Below are 4,204 nucleotides of genomic sequence, written 5' to 3'. Positions count from 1 at the left end.
GTAGACACAGATAATTTGATTGTCCTCAGAGTTATAAATTCTCCAAATGAGTTGGTTTTATCTGAATTAGTCAATAAAAATGCCTGAGTATAATATACTGTGTGATTCAAATGTTATAATTTTGATTATAAATTTGGTTATAACTTTGAGGGAGTACTGCAGGTAAACCCAGAAAACATAGTCACCATCAAATATCCATTAATAAATATCTACTGGAGTCTCATATGCCAGATGTTGTGCTAAGCTCTGGGAATCCAATGGTAAATGAGAAAGACACGATCTTATGAAGCAAATAGTCTAGTAGGAAATTATTTATAATAAAGAAATTAACAATTAGATGAATAAAAATAATTGCAAATTGGGATAATTGGGATAAATGTCAAGAAGGAAAGCAACATTGTGCTAATATTATAAATGAAAGAGTGCTAGGCAGCCATTTCAGATAGAGTAGTTCAAAAAGACCTCTCTGAGGAAGGGAGATCTACAGGACCTAGTTATAGGAAAGGTGGGGAGGGACAAGCACTCCAGGCTGAAGGAACAGCATGTGCAAAAGACCCGAGGAGGGAGGTGTCAATGCACCAAATAAAGGCCAGCACAGTCAGAGTCTGGTGAGCAAGGTGAGCAAGGGTGAGGGAGATAGAAGATGAGGTTGGAAGCACAGGCCAGATGATAACAGTTCTTTGGACAAGATTTAAAGCACAAGTCCATAGAAAAAGATCTAAAGCAATAGGATCTGCATGATCTGATTTACATTTTAGGAAGATAACTCTGGCTACCGCTGAAATGGAATGTGAGGGAACAGGAACAATGAAAGCACCGAGATAGTGAAGAAGCTGTTGCTATAATCCAAGTGAGCATTGATGGGGACTGGAACTAAGGTGAAAAAGAAAAGATAGAGAAAAATAGGAAGACGCAATACTTAGTTTACAGGTGGACTCAACATGACATTTGTATGGAAGGTGGTAAAAAGAAGAAAAGAGTTTTCGATGTTTTTGAATACCTTAATAGGCTTCTAAAGACTTATGGTTTGTTTTGTTTTGTGGTAAGGGTGATTCTGTAGTTACTCAGCCTTTTTTGTTGTCGCTACTCTATGCTTTTTTGTTGGTTGGTTGGTTGGTTGGTTGGTAATAGCCTTACATTTTATTAGAGAGAGAAGCTCCCTGTTTCGCTACTCTATGCTTTTTTGTTGGTTGGTTGGTTGGTTGGTAATAGCCTTACATTTTATTAGAGAGAGAAGCTCCCTGTTTCATTAATTAACTTTCTTGTCTCATTGAAGACATCATGACAATATCTATAAATATATTGATTTGGGGATTTTGTTATATTTGGATCTTCTGAAACTGTTTAATTGCATGCTATAATTTAAAAGGAGTTGTACATTCTGTCTGAGTAATATGAAGGCTTTGCTCATCATGGTCTGATTTCACCTGTTTTCTACTCAGAAAACTTCTCATATGTGTTACATTTCTTCTTTATCTTTTATAGTATTTCACATACTTTGCAATTGCCATTGTAATTGTTCTTTCTCCTTTCACATTGTTTCATAAAAACTGGTTGGGCAGGTATCACAAGGTTTATAATGACATTTTCACACTCTTTTGTCTGTCCATTTGCAGGAACTATAGGATACAGTGATTCATTGATTATGCCTTTAAAGATTCTATCACTTTCTCTTGCTCAGATTTTAGAGAAGTTTTGCTCAAAGAATCTGGCACTATATCAATCTAAGATTTGCTAAAACTATATACTTGCAGGTATTAAGAATTTAAGGTCCTAAGGCTGGAGCTGAGGATCAGCCCCCTCTGCCCAGATGCAGGCAAAACACAGAGCACACCTGGGGTCCTTCAGCAGGAGCCGAGGGCAGCATCTCCCACTGGAAACAGGCAGGGAGCAGCTGAAAACACCGCTTCCTCACAGCTGAAAACACCACTTCCACCACAGCCACCACCACAGCCACAGCTGCCACAAAAGCGGCTCGATGTCACAGCAGTAGCCACAGCTACTGTGCAGGTGGCCCGCCAGACACTTCACTGCAGTGACACAAGGAGAGTCACCAGCAGAGACCAGAAAACGATGACATCTCTCTCCTCAAAGCCCACTTCAGCGTAATAGAAGAAGCAACTGCTTTACCATGTCCCTGCTTTATTTCTGATTTTAGTAATTTCTGTCTTCTCTCTTTTTTTTTTTTTCTTGGTCACTAGATAAAGGTTTGCAAATTTTGTTGATTTTTTTTAAAGAATCAAAAAAAAAAATAGAATATTAAGCAAGTCTACAAAGCATAATTGATGTAAATATTTTAATCAAACATTAACTTTACATATTTCTTTCAGGGTATAATAATCTTTATATATATTATGTAACTTGTTAAATATGTAACTATCATTCATTTTCTTTGACAGACTTTGTTATGGGATATTGAAATGAAGCTCAAAAATCATTTCTCATTATGATCTAATGATGATTTTTCCTTACATTATTTCTTTTCTGCATCTCTTCTCTTATGAAAGTTTTGAATTTTCTAAATCAGATAGTTAAGAACATTTTTGTTCTCAAGAGTTCATTATATATGTTTCTGTATTATTAAAAAACATAAAATAAAATAAAAAGAATGAAAGTCCTGAAGCATATGTTATTTGAGCGAGCATGAGGTGTTCAGAATGTTTGCAAGTATTATGACCCCGTATTCACACTTTTATGAAAAATTGTACGCCTAGCACTGTGCTTGATATATTGTAGATGTTTGGCAGATGTTATTGAATGGATGAATGGTTTTCTTGCTATGGTGATCACATGAGGATTTCAGTGGTCATTCCCTTTATGCTAAAGCTAACAGTATAAAAGTCCTTCTAATTTAAAAAGAAAGAAAATGCAAAGCAAAATGTGATATATCTATACAATGGAATACAATTCTGCAATAATAGGAATGAAGTACCAAAGAACACATGAAACTCAACACCAAAAACTAATAGGAATGAAGTACCAGAGAACACATGAAACTCAACACCAAAAAACCAAATGTGAAGGTTAATTCTAGATGTCAACTTGGTTAGATGAAGGAATGCTGAGAAACCTAGTAAAGCAATCTTTTCAGGTGTGTCCATGAGGGTGTTTCCAGCAGGGATTAGTATGAGAGTTTGAGTGGCCTGGGTGAGAAAGACCCACCCTCAGTGTGGGTGGGAACCATCCAATCCGCTGGGGGTCTGGAGAGAACAAAAGACAGAGGAAAGAGGTGAAGCTCTCTCTCGATCCGGTTGAGCTGGGATACACTCTTTTCTCCTGTCCATGGACATCAGAGTTTGAGACTCTTTAGCTTTTGGGTTCCAGGACTTACACCAAGAACACCATCAGCTTCCCTGGTTCTGAGGCCTTTGGACTTGGACTGAGCCACACTACCAGCATCCAGTTTATAGACGGCCTATCGTGGGACTTTTCTTCATAGCCACGTGAGCTAATTCCCCTAATAAATCCCTCTCATATAATTATAATATATCCTATTGATTCTGTCTCTCTGACTAATACACCCTGACTAATACACGAGACAACCCAATTCAGAAATGAGCAAAGAACGTGAATAGATATATCTCCAAGAAGATATACAAATGGCCAATAAGCACATGAAAAGATGCTCAACATCACTAATGATTAGGGGAATGTAAATCAAAACTGCNATAAGCACATGAAAAGATGCTCAACATCACTAATGATTAGGGGAATGTAAATCAAAACTGCAACGAGCTACCACCTCATACACATTAGGATGACTACTATTAAAAAACAAAAACAAAACCAGAAAATAACAAATATTGGCAAGGATGTGGAGAAATTGGATCCCCTGTGCATTGTTGGTGGAAATGTAAGATGGTTTAGCCACTGTGAAAAAAACCCAAAAAACAAAAAACTGTTTGGCAGTTCCTTAAAAAATAAAAAAATAATAATTAGAATATGATTTAGCAATTCCACTCCTGGGCATATACCCAGAAGAATTGAAATCAGGGTCTTGAAGAGATACTTGTATGCTCATGTTCATAGCAACAATATTCACAACAGCTAAACTGTGAAGCAAACCAAGTGTCCATCGATAGATGAAAAGATAAGAAAATGTGATATGTACATTCCATGGAATATTATTCAGCCATAAAAAGAAAAGAAACTCTGACATATGCTACAACATGGATGAACCTTGAAGCCATTATGTTTTTTTTTT

This window comes from Galeopterus variegatus, unplaced genomic scaffold, assembly GCF_000696425.1.
Source record: "Galeopterus variegatus unplaced genomic scaffold, G_variegatus-3.0.2 Scaffold355, whole genome shotgun sequence".
Classification (NCBI taxonomy): Eukaryota; Metazoa; Chordata; class Mammalia; order Dermoptera; family Cynocephalidae; genus Galeopterus; species Galeopterus variegatus.
Note: the sequence above shows the minus strand (reverse complement) of the source record.